The sequence below is a fragment of the Pseudopipra pipra genome, chromosome 1 (genome assembly GCF_036250125.1).
Source record: "Pseudopipra pipra isolate bDixPip1 chromosome 1, bDixPip1.hap1, whole genome shotgun sequence".
NCBI classification, from domain to species: Eukaryota; Metazoa; Chordata; class Aves; order Passeriformes; family Pipridae; genus Pseudopipra; species Pseudopipra pipra.
In genome coordinates, this window is record NC_087549.1 from 81642938 (window position 1) to 81663202 (window position 20265).

Genomic DNA, 20265 nt, shown 5'->3' on the forward strand with positions numbered 1-20265 from the left:
TGCCGTTGGCCTTTGTCGCTGCAAGGACATGGTGTTGCCTAATGTGGTGTCTGCATAGACCTCCAGCTTCTTCCAAACTGCTTCCCAGCTGATTGTCTGACAGCTTATACCAGTGCCTGGGGTTATTCGTCCCCGGTGCCAAAGTTTGCATTTCCATTGTTGAATTTCGTGAGAATCCCATCATAAGAAAGAACATCATAAACCTCTGTCTCATTTTCAGTATTTATTCATTATCTTCAGAATATGCTTTGCCAAATAATCAATGGCATGTATTTATGCCTCAGAAACGTTGAATCTTACTTGATTTGATAAACCATGTATTCTGAAAGAAATAATCCTTGGTAGTCTTTACTGACCTATGTCTTCATGATTTTAATTCTTGTCTCCAGTATTATGGAGATTAAAAGACAATACTTTAAAGCTGAGATAGCAAATAAACTTTCTGATTTCTGCCTCTCTCAAAAAGACCTTGGCTTAGACCTTCTCTAAATGATGAAATTTAAATTACATGTTTATTACAAAGACATTTTGCAAGCCTCAGCCCATGTACTCAAAGAAGGAAGCTGTCAGGCAATGTGAGAGAAAAGAACTAAATTTCCTAATGATCAAGAAAAAGCTGCAGGTAGCCAAGCCAAGCTACATGAAAGAGCAATTATTTGATGCAGTTTATTTTCATGCCTAAATAAGGGACTGACTTAGCTGAGCATGAGCTATGGAAATGTTTTGAAATATTTTCTTTTGTAGTTTTTACTAATTTTCTATAAGATGTATTTTATTTTTTTCATAGAATCTACATGTATATCTCTTTATATAAAGAAAACTGTTAATTTATACTCAGAAAAAGGCAGGTGGTCATTTTGTGATTGGCATTAACACAGGAATTTACACATCCAGTAGCTGTACCACAACTAATGTAAAAATGGCCAAAACACCATACAGCATTTTTGTTCCTGTAGTTAAAAGGTAACCAGTGCAACATCTAAGGCTGTTAAATAATAACACACGGTTTGCTGAATCCAGTTCACATTAATTAATTACTTCACACATGACATACATGCAGTAGTGTCACAAAAATATGTCATGGATAGTAGCTAATGTCCTGGAAAATAATAACGTTTCTTTACTGAATCTTGTTTTAGCTTTGACAATCATACCCTTCCTCTTTCCCCCTCCCCCCCATGCTCATTGAGAAGTGTTTATCATACATGTAAAGAACAGTACCTTTTGCTGTACAGATGTCACTGTTCTTAGGGTGAAAGTAATTTCCGTTTGAAACGTAAATTCAGTTCAGTGTCTACCTATTGTTGATGAGATATTCTGGGAACACTTAGTTATGGTAATATCAATTATTTTTAATTAAATCAATTAGATCATTTAGGCTCAGTATGTACCTGAACATAATATACCTGGGAATTAATTATAAGCCCCTTCACTTTCCTCAAAATATCCTCTCTCATCTTTCACTCTTTCAATGTGATTAGGAGCTGAGTAGGAAATCAACAGAGACCAGGCCTGAGGGAAACACACCTGCCTGGCTAATCTGATAGATCTGATGAGAAATGTGATATTGTCAGCTGTCATCTGAGAGAGGTGAGAGAATTTTATTTTCTGGGGAGAAGTATGTGTGTATCTGTGCTTTTAGTTTTAATTTATTTGGGGGGTTATTATTATTAATAATAATAATAATAATAATAATAATAATTTTAAATAGTAACTTAAAAATTTGAGCCAGGAAAATGGTTGTGACAGGATCACAGCTTTCCCCTTCTCATTTCGTTTCCTGTGCAGCATAGCAGCCTGATAGCCTTTGCCATGGGGATTCAGAGAAGACTGTATATGACTTAAATTTCTGTCTCCAAGCAGACAGACGAGCAGGATGAGCTGGCATTATTTTCACTTTTCTCATTTGTCTTGTTCTGGTAGAGCCATACATGTCACCTGCCCCAGGAGCAGCAGCAGTGGGAGAAGCTCACTCCCAGCTCCTTGAAAAGGCAAGACAGCTCTGCAGTAAGTGGAAGAAGATATTACACAGTCAACAGCAGGAACTATGCTCATGGACTGCTCCTAAGAATGAAAGGAATAAAATATCTGTCAAGTCTACCTGATTACAAACAGCAGCCTGGATAGAGTTCTGACTCCTTTGTCCCGACTGACAACTGTGCAAAGTGGAGGAGGATTTGTCCTTGCATTCACTTTGGTTTGGGAATTGTCTGCAGCCACTGTGGGACCCCTCCAGGGGCTTCTCTGAACTGTCTCCACCCTGTTTCCTATGGAGAAAGAGACAACATGTGCTCCATTCATGCACCTGCCACATCAAACATATCTCCACTCCCTTCTTGCTCTCTTTTCTTCTAATTAATGCTTCTTTGATTTGTTTTTAACATACATCAAGGTTTGATACATATCGTTATGTCATTGATCTTGTGCTGTTGGAGTTTAAACCTCCTAATTTTCTTTTATGGCCAACAGACTGCATTTTGAGATTTTGTCTAGAGTTAATATTAGGATAGATGTTTGTTAACATTTCATATGGAAAATTATATTAGTTCTCCTGTCCTAAGCATTATAAAAAATATGATCACTTCCACCTGAAATTTTATTTTAAACTGAGTTTAATTTTTTCATGATTGAAATGAAATTCATCACTGAGAATGGCTTTTTATGTATAATAATGAAATTATGATAAAAAAGTTTATAAAAGTTTATTTACCCATCGTGCATCTGTTCAATTCTGCCACTGAATGAAGGAGATTTTTCTTTGTTTCCATTTCCCTGAGAATCCATTAAAAATACACAGCACCAGTAGGCAAAACTAAGACAATACTTCAGGTAGTGGGACTGGTGTACTTACTAGTTCTGAGACACTCGATGCTTAGTTTTCAGTTAAGCAGAGGATATCAACTGTGATACTAAAAAAAAAAAAATGTGTCACTGCATACCTTCAACAAAATAAAAAGAGAAAAAGTATAAAAGAGGTTTTGACTGCTACAAATTGTCCCAGATTTCCCAAATTTTACAAGTTTTCTATGTAATGGGTTGGTGAAGACATTGGAGTAAAGGATACCTGAAAAGAGGGATGTGACAGAGATGTATATTGTTTGCAGACATGCAGAGCATACAGCAAGAGTGAAAGCTGCACTTATTTTTCCAGAAGCACAATTGAACGCATTTAAAGTAGAAGCGAATAATATTCCATTAAATTTTGCAAATTTTTTCAATTAAAATTTGAACATAAGTTGGTGAGGTAAAATAACAATGTTAATGTTGAAGGGAAAGCAGTGGAAAATAGAAATTAAATGCATGAAACTTTAGCTTGCATGGTTGATCTTATTCCTGCTTTGCAAGTGTTGGAATTAACTGAATACATAGTATGAAAAGTCATTACTTATGATTCCAGTGAAATGGAATTTTACCTTGTAAAATTAAAGCATTCCAAACAAACTGGACATTTTGAAAATTATAAGTTCAAGGCAATTGAGGAAAAAAAATTAATTCCCTTTCAGTTCTTCAGGTCTACAGGAGTTAAAAGTATAACAAATGCAAAAATCACGTGTTTGTTAAACTCTAAAGTGAAGCTGCTGGAGGACATTCCTCAACAGTTATAGTTAAAACCAAAGAGTCAACACAGTGAATACACTCTCTAGATATTGCTGCTTTTATCCAACAATGCTGTGGAAGACATGAAAGGAAAACAGATTTTCTTATTCCACTTCCAGTGCTGTATGTATCAAAATTCCCTGAAACAGAGAACTCATATCCTAATATATTGGACCCATGAAATTTCTGGAAGAGCAAGAGTGTCACTTTTGTCTTTCATAAATAATGTCTTTAATTTTATTGCACATGCTCTGCTGCTGTCTGTATTGTATGTAATTATGTCAAAGTTGCAGCATATTATATGTATTTGTATTTCTGTGTCTAGACATGCTAAATTGCATTGTATTTTATATTAAGAAGATTTACTGTGACAAGGCTCCTTATGAAGCAATTAAGCATACTGCTGTGTATCATAAATATGAAGTGACAAGTCAGAAAAGTGGCATGTCACATCAAAAACATATACATGCATTTGCCAAATAACAGTCTGGCTAAGAGAAGACAGATCCTTTAAAACATTTTTCTATCTGTTGTTCCACAGGCAGAGAAAACTTAACATTAGAAATGACCTGTGATCTAGCTCAATCAACATTTCTGGCCATCAAAAAAAAATGGTGGTTATGATGAAGAACTATGAATAAGAAATGAAAGTTATTCAGAATGACCCCACTTAAACGTATCCTTATGTCTCAACATGTGTCTTGCCGCAGGCAGTGTTTACAAGTTTAAGGGGAAAGCAGTAAGGGAGAAGAACTTTTTTGTTTTAATTGAAGCAAATACAACATGAAGCCAGCTGTGAAGCTACATCAGATACATACATATCGCCATATGTACCCATACCATGGGGACATGAATGTTCAGCTAGCTGTGTAAGTAGACCCATCATGGAGACCAGGGCATGAATCCTGTACACAGCCATAGAAGTAAATCCAGCTCGTAGTGCATTTACACTGAAAAATATACTTTCATGAATGAAAAATCAAAAGAATTAATTTTCTGAGTTTGAGAGCAAGCAAAACTATTGAATATATTCACTGTCATTCTTATTTGATTGGGTTCTACACTTATTTTGTTCACTTTGATTTTTTTTATTAATTTGGTTTATCTACTCACTGTCCTTTATGTTTAAATACATGGAAATAAACAAATCTCTTATAACAAAAATAAGTGTGGCAGAAACATAATTTACTTCTTTACAGGTAAGTTTATCCAATTATTTAACAACTAAAATTTCTGACAACAAAATAAAATTTATCACAGTAGGCCTTACTTACTAAAGATACTACCCTTTTGAGACTTCCAACCAGAGAAATATAGTCATTATAGAGACCTTGAAAAGCAGGTGAAATTTTTAGTAGAGAAGTATAAAACAAATTACAGCAATCAAACTACCATCACAACAATATTCACACTGATTTTTTTTTTTTTTTTTCAAAATTTGATTTTAACGTGGTTCAGGTTAACATTTTAACATGAATCAGGTTAAAAACTAGTAATATTTAAAAAATAGACTATTTAAAAAAAATGAACCTTGTTATAATTGCTGGTTTTGTTATGGACTTTGTGTGTGTGTATGTTTATTTATTTATTTTCACTTCTGGTTTAGAGATTTTTGCAAGAAAATAGGTTGTCCCTTCCTCCTGGTTGCCCTGAAATATTTCTTCTCTCTGCACACTTCTGTGGTAACTGATCTTCCCAGCTTCTTTTAGTCATCAGCTCAGAAAGTTTACAGTAGCTATTAGGGCATTTCCACCACAGAATAAAAAGATGATAAATTTTATTTGCTCTTAAAAATAGTGTTATTCCCCATAAGAGTAAAATCTTTAGTATAAGGCAATTTATATCTCCTTTTGGTATCAGTAATAGTTTACAGCTGTAATCATCTTGGTTTCACCTAGTGAAAAGCCCTGTTGGGTGAACCAGATTTTGTAACGTAATAATATACCAATGAGCTGAATTACAGACCTCAGGGAAATAAAACCCTAAAAACATACAACACCACCCCATTACCCCAAAAAAACCCAAACCAAAACAAAAAAAAACAACAAAAAACAAAGAAACTCCCAAAAACCAAACCCAAAACAAAACCAAAAAACCAAAAAAGCCAACCCAACCAACCAACCAACCAAAACCCCAAAACCCAAACAAAACCATGCAAACAAGAAAACCAATCAAAGCAAAAATACCCCATCAAGTCTCTCCTCATCCCCCCAAAAATAAAACTCACCCTTCCAAATAAAAACCAAAAACCCCCACAAACCCTGAACCATCCAGGTATATTATTATAGGCAGACTTTTGATGTCTGAGAATACAGTATCAAGGGAAATGTAATACATCTAACTTATCTGGACTTCAGAAAAGTACCTGATATAATTCTTCATGGGATATTATTTGTTAAATTAGGGGTTAGCAAAAGAATTCTAAACTACCGAATTGTCTAGGGAGTCAGATTGTGGTGAAAGGATAACTGGCTGGCTGGCAGGAGGTGACCGGGACAGTTTCTTAAGCTTTGGGCTTGAAATTTATCATTTTTAGTATTTTTATTAATGGCCTGGCACAGAAGAAGAATCAGACTAATAAAATATGCTGACAACATAAGGCTATAATGCCCACTCCAGTCGGAAAGATGAGAAAACCACACAGGCAACTATATGACCTTGAAGATTGAAGTAATAGAAATGGGATGAGTTTCAGAGAATAATAGAATCCTTTAGGTTGGAAAAGACCTTTGAGATCATTGAGTCCAGCTGTTAACCCAGCACTGCCAAATCCACCAAAATTCAAAAGTGTATTGTGGAAGATTGTACACACATGGATAAGGAAGAAACATTGTTAAAAGCTCAGAGCTCATCAATTATACGTGTCAGTGAATGAAGAAAACCCATGGACAATCCTTAGGAATAGCATACTTATATATCTGAAACACTGCAATTGTCGTTATATATATAAATATATATAAACGTATGTATTTGTATGTTTGTATTTTACTTATATATATATATAATATATGTGTGAATATGTATGTGTAAAACAAAAAACCCAGGAGTGAATCAGGTACTGTTTTTCAAGCATAACAGGAAAATATTTATGTTGTTGTGCAAGATACTGGTAGAAATTAATAAGTACTGGTACATAAATGAAATTTCCAAATTGTTGTGAATGGACATGCTATCTTTAAGCCTCAACGTATTTGGTGTACTATCAATACAACCACATACACTGCTGAGTTCTTTTGTTACTATTCAAATGAGAACTGATAATTAGGACTGTTTGGGTCATCTGCAGAACTCTGAATACAGGCTGATATAATTATGGTATATAATGATATCGTTTATTAGCAAAAAACTCAAACTCATAAAGAGAAAAGTTAGTAAGATCATCGGGGAATAAGGAAGCTATCATATGAAAATTAGTAAGCAATACAAAGACTAAGGAGACTAAATCTAGTAAATAGTTTGGGGCAATAAAACTCCAGGGAGAGAGAACTATTTAAGCTAAAGAACAACGTTGGTACAGATCAAATGGGAATAAATTGGCCATGAGGAATTTAGGCTGATAATTGAAACATGATTTAAAGCCACAAGAGTAATGAATTCCTATAACAGTTTCAGGAGAAATGAAAGTAAAAAACCACAAAGTTTTAAGATTGTAGTTTCACCAATGGATGGTGGAAATTATGCAAGGGGGAAGTTTGGGGTGCAAGACACTGAACCTAACCCAAGGTACACTTCATTTTAGGTTATTTGGAGTTCAGATCGCAAGGCTTAAGTGCTTACCTGTCTTTACCTGAAGTCTGAATAGTAGGATCCAGGTCTCCTGACTTTGCGCTTCCAATCTTTCTGCTTAGCAGCATAAGACTTCAATGAATCCTTTTGGATTCAGGCTGCAATCAATAAACATAGGCTCTGCAAGTGAGTCTAAGGTATTCTTGTTCTGGTGTTGTTCTGAGTTAATGCTGCTGGGAGTCAGAAGTTTCCCTCCCACCTTCCTTTACTTTTAGAAACCGCCAAACTCACTACAATAATTTACTCATCTGACACTTCACCAGTTGTCAAATAATTATTTAATCAAGAGAAAAGCAACCCTCACCTTTAAATTTACTACTAGCCAGGAATTAGAAAGATGTTACCTGCTCATGCTTGTGTAAGGACTATGACAATTTATGTGTATTAATTGGTAAGAAATGTTAGTTACTACTACAGAAGCAGTAGTTTCACTTAATGAAGCACGGCTGGATACACTGGCTAAAGGAGCAATTGACCTGGCTACTTTTTGTCTTTGCAACATATTCCATCTTTTACATGCGTGTGCTGACACAGTGAATCTCTGCCTTCAGTCAGCTGTTTGCTAAAAAAGCAATTAGCTGCCAACCATTGATCAACATCTGGAAAATGCATCAATTTTTGAGACTATATTTATCACATTTATCAGGTATTGCAAATGAGTAGCAACTCATAGGGGCTTTTCCACATGCCTTTTATTTCTTTGCACACAGAACGCGTTACACGTGCAGCCTTGAGTACTGATCCAGAGTGAACATTGTTCCAAGAAGCTGGTTCCAGCTCACACATCTTATCTCCTTTGGTATATATTGTGTAATTAAATGTTACTGTAAAAAATGTTTAAAGTTGCAACGGCAAATATTCAAAAACCAGAAAGCCCAGACTTGATTCAAACTCTTTCTTTTCTGTGTATTTAACAACAGGTTCACATCCATTTTCTGCATCTTTATGCTTCATTTAAGTTTTAGGGTACTCTGTGCTCTGAAGATGAAATAGATATTTGCTCAGACCCTACATATCCAGACTAATCCTATCTCTCCTTTTGAAAAAATGTTTAGCTGTGATGGAAAAATAAAAACCTCTAATTTTCTGCTTGTGTAATTCTCTTCTCCAGTATAATTTAATAGTTGATCCTTTAAATGATGCAGGAATTCGAGTCAGATAGAGTGAGGTGAAAAAAGCTACTTGCATGCCTAGAGACATATATGCTGGTAAGATTCGCTGAGCTCAGGATCTAAAGTAATTTATCTACTCTGTTCAACGAGGCTGAAACACAAATATGAATTAAGATTCAGGTTGTGCAACAGAAGCAGATTTCAGGATCATATTTTTCCTTTGTTTTTCTTTTATTATATTTCAGCACCTAATTATATCTGTTATATAATTTTCCTGGTGTTCAAATAGCATACTGAATTACAGGTTTGTAAGCAATCAGATTTCTTATGAGATTAAGTCACAGGCTATAGCAGTTGAACACATAGCTACAAAGAAATGTTTATTATTCAGGTTTTTGGATAGAAAATTTGTATAGGAATTAAATTATACTATAAAACCAATAATTTTCCTTCTGCTTTTAATTTTAAACATTTCATAAAAAGAACACATTTACAATATGACCTAATTAATTTAGAAGCTATTTCTTGAAAAATGTCTGTAACGGCAACAGATGGCAAGACGAAAAAGAACAACAAAATCCTGTTTTGAATATCATCCAGTTTGACAAAGAACCAGCTGCTATAGTAAGTGGTGTCAACATCTAAAATGTACTTTAAACTGCAACTCACTTAGATCCATTAAATGCAGAATGCTTTAAGGAATACAAGTTCATGGTGTGTTCTTGTCTACAACTATGCTACCTACTATTTTCTATATTGTCTGATGACTGTCAACACTTGTTATATTAGTAAGGACAGATAGATGGAAGAGTAACCATACCTACTTTTACAAACAAAAAGAAGTTGCGGATACTGTATGTAATATAGGCAAAATAACCTAAATTGTAACCTAATTTCATCTAATGACTCCCTTTCTTTAAAAACTGATTAGAAAATGTGCTTCTGCTGCTTTTAAAAAATGTTAGTATTCCTTTTCTTTGCAGCAAAGGACCTTTTAGAAGTACGTATTTGTAACATAGATTTAAAATTTTGCTGTTGTTATTTCTAATGTATTATATTGTATTATCTGATACAATTCTTACTTTTATTAGGATAAGCTAAAACACAGTACATTGGTTTTGGCTTTACATTGGAGCCTGCTTGTTTGAATAAAGCAGTTTACTCTCCTGTTAGATTTCATTTTAACTTCCTTGGGCTCTGTCAGGATATTGAAAAGTTTGACTAGAGGGAAATCACATTTCTTTTACAATCAAGAATTCTGTCACAGTCTTTAAAGTACAGCCCTGTACTGGGAGTTCTGTCCCAGAGGAAGCTCAGGAACCATAGAAGGTCTCTAATCAAAAAGCAAAGAAGAAAACTATGCCTAAGCCTGGGAGAAAGATGCCATTGTTATGTGTAGCAGCCTGTCAGTGGGCAGACAAGGAATTGCTGACAAATATCCAAAGGTAGTCAAATTCTAAACATGCTGGGTTGAGAGGGTCACCAATTCACACTGCAGGCCAGCGACAATGCTGGAAACATAAGACACATATTGTGATTCTCAGCCTTAGGAACTATACAACACTAATTCTCTTAACCTTCCTCGCCAGTTTTACAGAACATGTAGTATGGGGATTGCATAGAGAAAGAAGAATGCTCTGTTTCCCTCACATATGTCCTGGAGAATGTGGCTTAGCCTTCATTTTTCTATAAATTGACAACAGCAATCATGCAAGGATAAGCCTGCTTTCAGATCTTATTAGCAGTCCGGGGAGTCTAATTCAAAATCTAAAGGTTCCACACTAAAATGTAAAACAAAATTAGTTCGGATCTCCACAAAAAACTCAGAAAGAAACAAATCAGGAAGAACTATCAATTTTTCAAAAATTATACTGAAGATTAAAAGAAAGAAAATTAAAAGCAAAAAAAACAGGAGATGTTACTTTTTCCCCCCAATTATAGAAAACAGCCCCTGAAAACCTCTCTATAGCAGCTCTTCATAATTTCTTCTTTCTCCATCAGCTACTAACTGACTGCACTGTACTATCTGAACCCTGTGGTACTGATGGGCTGCACAAATGCAAAATTAGCTAGAAACTTTCAGAAAAAATAATTACCATGAGAGATATCACTTTATTAAAAGACAAAGGTGTCGCATTTGATATATTTTCAATTTAACTTAAGGCAATCAGAAGTCAGGGTTCCCACTGAACCATTGTGTCAAACCTCCCCACCAAAGTGCTCCTGCTACAGTGCCTTTAGCACTCCCAATGCCTGGGAGCATGGACATCAGGCATCTCTGGGCAGTCTTCCTGTGGTAATTCCTTTGGGTGGACAGACCTATAGCTTCATCTTAGAACAGCCACCATACAAACCCAGTGCCACCTAGTAAGGAACACGCACTTACAGTGGTGTTGTCTCCCGGCCTTGTCACAGGTTGGAAGCACCTACAGAGTCACAAGAACTGAAGGTATCAGGGTGTTCAGGCTGCTTGATGCAGGAATTGGGAGTTGGAACCTGGGAAGCCTGCGCTAGGCCTAAGGTTTGGGAATCCCTCCACGTATACTTCCAAACAGCATTTCCTAGGTGAATTTCAATAGCCTGATTAGCCATTCACCTCCCTTTAGTAAAAAAAAAAACAATGGAAAAAAACCTGGAAAACCCCAATAGATTTATTCTTCAGATCGAAGGCAGGCATTTTATTGTCAATCTGTTTTACAAAAATTCTTTTAACTGAGTATTTTTTAAAGTGGTTTCTTTTCAAGCAGATTAAATCATCACCAGTATTTCCTGTGTACTGAAAAAAATGAATTTTAGTAATCTGTAAAGAAATTTTTTCTTCAATCTAACCTACTGCTTCATCTACTTACAGATACATACCCTTGGAATATATATCTAATTGAGTAATGTAGAAGCAAAAAGCTTGCACGTCATACCTTTAAAATGATGGAGAGGATTTGTTCTTGAAGACAAGAAAAACATCTCAATTATTCAGTGTAAAAAAGGGAACAAATAATCTGGAAAGTGTACATCATGGATAATGCAATGTGCAAGTTTCGAGCTGGCTTCCCGCCAAGTCTCTGAAACTTGACAACAGGGTCTGCTTCCCAGAGAGGGGAGGAAAAAAACCAAGCAGACAAAGCTATAGCAAAAATATATATTTTACATATGAAACATATATATACAGTGAGAATATTGTATACCTATAACCCCAGAAACCCTAAATAGCTTCCTAAAGGGAAGAGGGGAAGGGAGAAGGAAAAAAGGACAAAATGGGATGAAAAGGGACAAAACCAAAACAGATCTAGACTATCTAAAAACCCAGTAACCAGCAAACTGAAGAACTGGCAAAATCTCACCACTTCCCTTGAGAGAAGCAGGACAGCTGGACATGGCCCAACACTCTCCCCTCACGCGTGGCAGAGAACAGCAGTCACTGTAGGCCTCAGCTCCAGATAAGCAAGACCGAGACAGGGACCCACCGTTCTCGAACCTCGCTGGAAAAGAAGAGAGCGAGGTCCCTCCCGCTGGCTTTATTTATACCTCAAGTTATGTAAAGGAATAGCATGGAATACTTCCGTGGTCACCTTCCTAGTTCCTTCCTGGTTACAAGCTGGTCTCCAGGAAGGCCTAGACTGAAAACTATCACATTCAAAGAAAATGTATACTATTTTGTAGGACAAGAGACTGCTTTGCAGAGAGACCAGGAAACACAGAAATTCCTGGGCTAATGTTTTCTCAAGCAAGTCCATCTAATGTTCTTTCAAGACCCATGTGTAATCACACTAAATTTGGTCTGCTTGGAAGGCTGACACATGAAAATGGTGTCATCATTGCAGACTTTTTGTCACTTTACAGAGATTATGGACATTTAATGTGACCAGCTGTCTGGCACAAGCAGACAGAGAAGATCAAGAACAAGTGAACTGCTCTTTAACTTCATTACCAAACTAATAGCATGATTTTTATAACTTTCTTGACTGTGAACTCAGGTGAACTTAAAGGAAAAGAAAGAATTGCTGCAAAACAGGAGTAAGTGATGAAAACTCAGCCTTATTGGAAAAGCATATATTTCTCTCTGCTCCATCCCTTTTATTTGCAAACATAGTATCCCCCTCTAAGTCAGCTCCTAAATTCCCTTAGAGAAATTAGTGGCTTTTCCTGACAAGAACAAGTGAGAGAGCACCAGTAGATTCTTTCAAAGATGTGAAATCTCTCTTTACTACAGGTACTTGGGGGAACTCATTATAAACTTCATGCCTTTCCTCTAACAACAGTCTTCCTTCAGAAGAAGTAATCTTTAATATGTTGTTGGAACTATGGAAGGTCCCTCAGTGACTTATTCTACATAAGTGCCATACACTCTGAACCACTAATTGAAACATCATTTTAACCAATTCTACCAGAGATGTTTTGGTTCCCCAGTTGATACCTCAGTAATAATCATTTTAGACATAAAATCTGATTGCAGAATCTTAACTTTTAACACCTGTTTTACCTAAAAGCCCCCATCTCATTTTTTTAGTATTTTATGAACACACGAGAGGAAATAAGCATCGCCCTAAACAATGCATGATGAAATGGCAGGACAAGAAGGCAGATTCTTAAGCAACAGACTGGACAGAAAACAGTTAAAATTAGGGGATTTGTGTTTACTCTAACACAGTCAAGTTCAGGAAGTATTTTGAAAAGGCAAACAGAACACTTAAGGGTACATACAATGCACATTCTACTTGACTCGTCTTCAGTGGACTGACCTCGTCAGTTAACTATATGACCTACAAAGGCCAAGTTCCTGAGGGAAAAAAAAAAATTAAAAAAATTAAAAAATGGGGACATCTCACTGGAAACCTTGAGGAGCTCTGCACTGAAGATGGCAGTAGATCCAAATTCAATTAAATAACTAAATGCTGATATTTAGCCACTGTAATCTTTCAACTCTGCATACTGACCCCAGTGAGGGTCCCTGGTGAAAAGTCTCTTTGCCCAGAACACACAGCTCCTACAAAGGGATAAATGTCACCATGGGATCCAGAGGAGCCACTGAGTTGAGCAAAGCATCAAATAGGAGTTATCTAAAAAATAAAGGAGGATATTAAAAGTACGAGAAAAAGTAAAATTCTACACTTGCAATCTATCCTCACAGGTCTATGTATCTTCCTTCAGAGACACAAGTAGAGCTCAAACACTTCTCTTGAAACCCACGCATCTCTTTTGTCATTTCATACAGTAATAACAGGCAAAATACCTACTAAGAAAATAAGAGACCTGGGTATAATTGCTTTAGAGCCTGAAGGTACTTCAAATCCACATTTCCCAACCAAATATTGTGCTAACTTCCAGGATGTAGTCCATATTGGCTGTTATATATCTTCCTTTCTTGGAAAAAGAAAAAGACAAAAGGAATTTTAGAGAAATGGAAGATAGGAAAATAATCAGACTTTTCAACCAGTTAATATTTCCTTCCAATGAAATGTGATCTTTAAGCATGCAACCAGTCTTTTAAGAAAAAGATAGGCTGAATCATAACCACAATGTTGGTGGCACACATATTATTCTTACATAATATGTAAGAATAGCTATATGTGTTCTGTGGCAGACTGTCTCCTAGGTGGCTGTTGCGGGACACATTCTAGACTGGCACAGTAGGATAAAGAAGCTCTAGGTTTTTCCATTAAGCTATATAGCCTGGGATGCTAACAAACCTTTCTGGACACAAGTATAAAAACCTGACAGAAAGTATGCTAAAATCCTATCAAAAAGACAGTTTCATTCAGAATTTTATTTAGAGAAATGTGCATAAACCCCTTTCTTAATACATTTATGCCTCTCAGTTCATTGGTTTTGTTTTCTTCTTCTGTTATCTCCCTATTTATTTGTGTTGCTTTGATACAGAGTTACCTGATACACACAAGACTGGAAAAGGTAACATATGGGAAGGTCAAGTATTATGTATTAATGCCATACTGTAAATATAAATCCTATATATAAAAAAGAAATATATAATTATTTATTTAATTCCTGATTCTTTATTATAATAAAATTACATCAAACCTCAGTTTCTTTTAGAAGCCTTTTAAGTTTTAGCATAGAAATCAAATCTCACATGATCTGATAAAGACTTAAAAATGAAGAATTTCTTTAATAGCTTGGCAAATAGATTATCATTATAATACATACACAGAGGACCAGAACTCACAAAAAGAGACTCTGTGTGTCCAAACAATGGAAGTTGGTGACTGCTTTCCAGTTCCCAGTTTACCATCAGAACCCAGATAAGTTCTAATGTCTGTGCCTTTTAACTACACCAGTAGTAGGAACTATTCTAGTCCTGTCCGCTCTATTCTATTTGAGACTTCCAACCATGGAAGTCTCAAAAATAAGAAAGAGGTACAAAGATATAGTAGAGATTAAATAGTTGCTCACTATTACCTATTAGCATTGGAGGGGGAGGTGGGGGAGAAGGGAAAGAGGAGGAAGGGTGTAAAGGGCATCTGTATGAAAACACTTCAATAGATCTGATTATTAAAATGCATTTTTTTCTTCTTTTCTGAACTATCATTTTTACTAGCAGAATGTGAGCATCAGAACCTGGTGATATCAGGTTCTATGATAACCCTACCCAACTCAATTTTCGGAGGAAATATAGGATAATTTTTTGCTTAGAAAAAGCCTTTTACTTCAAGCTACTTCTCTTGCAAAGACATGGCTGCATGACGAACAGAAACCCTTTTTACAGACTCTTCCACTTTTTACACCATCTAGTGCAGTGCAAAAAATTAATTATATTTATACAAAGAATCATCCATTTTGATCGCAACGTGAAAAAGCTTAAGTACAACAACCTTTAACCAGCTGTTTTCACAAAAGTAAATTACTATTTATTATATTCTTTATAATTAATGAAGACTAAATTACTTACTATGATGAATGCCAATAAATACCTTCTCATAGGCAAAAAACTTTTCCCATTTACATTTTAATGAGATTTGAAATGTTAATGAATGAAAGGAGTCTAGTAATTAACTCAGTGAGTGTCTCAAATAAAAGTGAACTTTGTTAGATGAATTAATATTAGTTCCTCATTAGGATGTTCTAATAGGTGAACATAATTAATGTTTTAGCTAATATTAAAAAATAAATATTTGTTCACAGTTTGTCAAATATTTCTTAATTATAAACAATGAGCTCATCAGTAACATGCAATCTTTCAAATGTGTTCCACATGTAACCCGAATAACAATACTCCTAACACACCTCTTTTTAGTATAATAAAGATTTTTAAGTTTGTTTAAAAAAAACCAAACCCAAACAGTTGCACAAACCTTTGTATTCATTTGCTTCCCATTTGATTACTGAAGCTCTATTATTTTTATTAATATGTTTAATGTAAAAATGATTATCACTAAAGATAAATATTAGCCTAATTATCTTCTGGTAACAGATTTATGGCATCCAGTAAGGAAATTGATATCCAGTCCAGTTACCTGTTTTCATTAGTAAATATTCTATGAAAAGTGCACTTTCTGAGTACTTACATGTGGGGACATGTAAAATGCCCTGGATTTATGCCATACACATCCACCAATGGAAGACAAAAAAGTATTCAAATATTTGTACATCAGAATAGCTCAGTGCCAAATGACTTGTAAATGGCAAAAAGGAAAAATGGTAGTATTTTTTTTTATTCACCCCTTACTCACTCTGAAGGATAATATTATTTTTTTTAAAGTTCAAAAGAGCATTGACAGAAAATTTTAAAAGATTTCTAGGATTGCCCAAACTACTGGATTAAATATTAGGGGACAGATGCCACAGACCTCACTTATTCACGTCTCAGTAAGGACTTCATAAAATCTAAAGAGATTCCAAGAGAACTCTTTTCCTAAAGAAAGTTTAAAACCTAAAGGTCACATTATGAATACATAGAAATGCTAATTCATACATGCATTCAGGAAAGAATATACACAATTTACTGCAATGCCAAACCAAAATTTATAACCACTGTTAACCATTTATCTTGGCATAATGGTATATTTATAGCCAAGCTGTTTAAAATATAAATTGTCCTCCCTTCTCCCCAAAATGAATAAATAAATGAGACATTCAACCTTATATTGTAACAATAGTTTCTTACAACATCCTGTACACACAGTTCCTATAACTTCTTTTTTAACAAGGCTGCTGATCCTGAAAATACAGAAACACATGTAGCTTCAAGGAATACATTGATAGGTATATTTGTCATGTTCAGCCTCTGATCTACGGAAGTGAATCCAGTGGGCTGGCAGGGTTTACCACGCTCTGGAGCACTCAATCCCAGTGGCAGTTAACAAATAGTTCCTTGTGAAACAGTTGTATTGAAAGGTCACAGTATACCTTTTTTGCTTGTTACATTAACCTCATAACTTAGTTTGCTTCTGGGGAAGGGAACAAGGAATATATATCGTTGTACCTGGCTATTTTTCACATACCAGCATGATTAGACACCTATATATATATAACAGTACACCTCCTGCACCCACTTTGATTATCATACCTCTGGATTCAAATGCAGCACTTTCAGATCCTGCCACTATGCCCCTCAAAACACCAATAAATCACCAATCTGACATTAAACGGTGCTTTCTCTAATGGGTGTTGTCTCCACTTAAGTTTATAAAATTAGTCATACTATGTCTGCTGGATGTAAGTTTCTGTTTAAATTTGGCAAGACTGCGCTGGGATTCTAGAAATTGTATCAGAAGGAGGCAAACAGAGTGCTTCTACTGACAGGAAAAGGTATTTGAAGGTCACTTTGTTCCTTTTAAATTTCTCATTAATTTCTTCTATTCCTGCTCTGGGGCTAGCTAAGAGATTGCTCCTGAAATGCCACATATGCTCTCTTATTTCCAAACAGCTGAAACTACTCTGGACTAACTGCAATTTGCACAAAATCTATGAGTACGGGACATTTTTATCAAGTTCCTCATGGAAGTGTGGCTTTTGCCATCCTGAAGGTATCAAGGAGTTGTCACATTGGACCAGTGGGTGTGGTCATACATGGTTAGCAGGATTTCTGTGCAGTTTACACATGATAGATATTTTCCCTTCTAGGTGGAGTGTTCTGTTTCATGAGCAGCACAGCAAGTATAGCAACGGGCCAAGTGCTGGGATTCATCCCTATTGCTCACTGGTGAGGGATGTCATAAGAAGTTACAAGCAGATCAGCAAGTGCCTACGGCAATGAGAGAGCACTGCTTGTGCTGTTGAAACATCAGTATGGAACAGACAATGGGCATTGTGTGAGCTTATATTTTGATAATATCGGTAACGTTTAACATTTTCAAATCTTATTAATCTATTGGGTAATTGTTATTACATGCTGTTACCCTCTTGTGGTGCTAAACCTCTTGATTAACTTCTATGTGAGATTCTTTGGAACTTCAAAAGAACGAAAAATAAAAAAAGTTGTTAATGCTAACTAAGCCCAGCTACTGCCAAAGCTGTTTGACCATGGAGGAAACCAACCCTGAAGGTAAAAGCGGCCTGAGAAACATGCCTTCCTATTCCAACAACAAAACATAAGCCAACATTCCATGGACAACATATACCAAAATGAGCTCAAAGCATTGAAATTGAATCAAACATAGATGTAAGTCAACATTTACCATAATGTGGAAGGAAAAAAACCTATGAAAGATGGCAGGAGATGGAGATACAGCAACTGTGACAACAGTGACCAGACTACATGAAAAATTGTAGTTTCTATCAAAGAATAGCTCATGTTAGTATATTTGGTGAAGACATTTTGCTTTATTGCTTGACTAATAGAAACATTAATTGCTATTGATATGCAGAGGTGGGAATAGTGCTTAGTATTCTAATCAGAGATTTCCAACTTTTTTTCTTTATACACAGAGTTAAAAGGACTTGGAAAACAATAAAAGTGACCTACACATTGCAGGATTACATTAGTCTTGATGGATCCCCATGCTTAACAGACCTGTTTCCCTACAAATGCAGATGACTAATACAAAGCATCTAAAGCCTGCTTACTGATCTAGCAACACAACTGTGATTTGGCTTTGAAAAAAAAAAAAAAATCAATCCAATCAGCTAAAGAATTAGAAATTAGCAGTCTGAACACACAGTCACTCCTGTGGCAATGTATATCACTTTTGGCATGACAAGAATAGAAAGACTCCCTTTTCTTTGTCTTCTTTTGGTTGTCAGCAATGCAGCTTTCTTTTTTTTTTTTTTTTTTCTGTTCCAGGTGCCCAACTCTCTGCTTCTCCACTGAGTGATGAAATATGCAAATCAAACAAGAAAAGCTGCAGCAGGAAAAGCATGACTAGGAAATGCATAGTTCTCCAAATGTTTTACAATTTTCTTCCCAGTCTTTGGGCTAACATTAGCCTCTGAAGAGAGTGAAAAATTTCCACAATATACTTCCACTATTTGGCTTTTTTTTTTTTTTTATTTTTTCCTTCTCATCTGGCAGGGGACAAGAGAAGCCCAGGAGAGAAAAGACATGAGAACTCCCCTCTACTCTCTCAGAAGAGAAGAGAAACCATTAGTGGGACTGGCTCTTTGTCAGGAAAGAGAGCTGCCTTCCTCCTCCTTTTCCTAACCAGGAGGCAAAGAAGACCTTTTCACAGACTTTCACAGGTTTTCCCAGAGCACAGTAGAAATAATGAGCTTACCAACATTTTCTCCTATCCAAATACTCAGGCATTTAGATGTCCAAACTCAGGTAGCACAGTCCAGAAATTCAAGGCATGTCCTACTGTGTGATGTCCTGCCTAAAGTCACTGTATTTTTGAAAGAACACATCATTTCTTTTCCTTGTCCAAGAGCAATCATGTCCCACCATCATCATTTCATATTATAATGACAACTGATGAGTGCTCCATTACTCTTTTATTTTTATTGACATGATAGAGTAGTTCATACATCACCTCACTAAAGCCTTGATGTAAGATAGCAAGGTATTACGTGACAGTTTTTTCATACAGTTAATACTTTGCTTTTTACTGATCTCTCTTCAGGTACTAGTGAAATATGGAGAAATCAAACTAAAGGAGATTTAAACTGGTAGAGAGATAAAGTGAAACAAAAGTAATGCAACGTGTCTGAAGTCAGCTTTTGCATCCCTAAGATGGAAACCAGTCAAATTCTAAGAATGCTCTGAAAAGAAATAATTTTCATTGCTTGAGCCATTTCAAATAAGGGGTTTTTTCATTTTATCCTTAATATTTGTCCTTTAAATTTTATGTCTTTATCCTACAGATCACATTTCACAGTAACAATTTATAGTATTCTGTTCAAGAAAGGTCTATGAAGCTCACAAAAAGCAGTCAGAAAAACTAGCATTGAGTGCTTTTGTTTTCTGTTGCCAGTTCACTATTCTTGCTTACAGAACTCATTCCAACTTTGATTCATAGGACATGATGCTCTCCAGGTCTCCTAAAACAAAAAAAGAGCAGAAATGGAGGACAAAGTGTTGAGATTTGTTGTGTTTACACAAAGCATTTTTCCCCATTGATTTGCAGTAGGGAGTATGATTCCATTCCCAGTATTTATGTGGTTAACATGGAAGTTCCTCTGTCAAATATATTTTGCCAGAGTGAGTAGAAAGATTGGAAGAGATAAAAAATTCTCTTGATCTCTTCAGTTTTTGAGTTGTTTCCGAACTAAAAGCAGTTGTTTTCTTTCAACAAGAATTGCTTCTTTAGGAACTAGGAAATCTAGTATTTCTCATCTTACCTATTTGTAGGAAACCTTAGCATGTCTTCTTTCTCTAATTCCA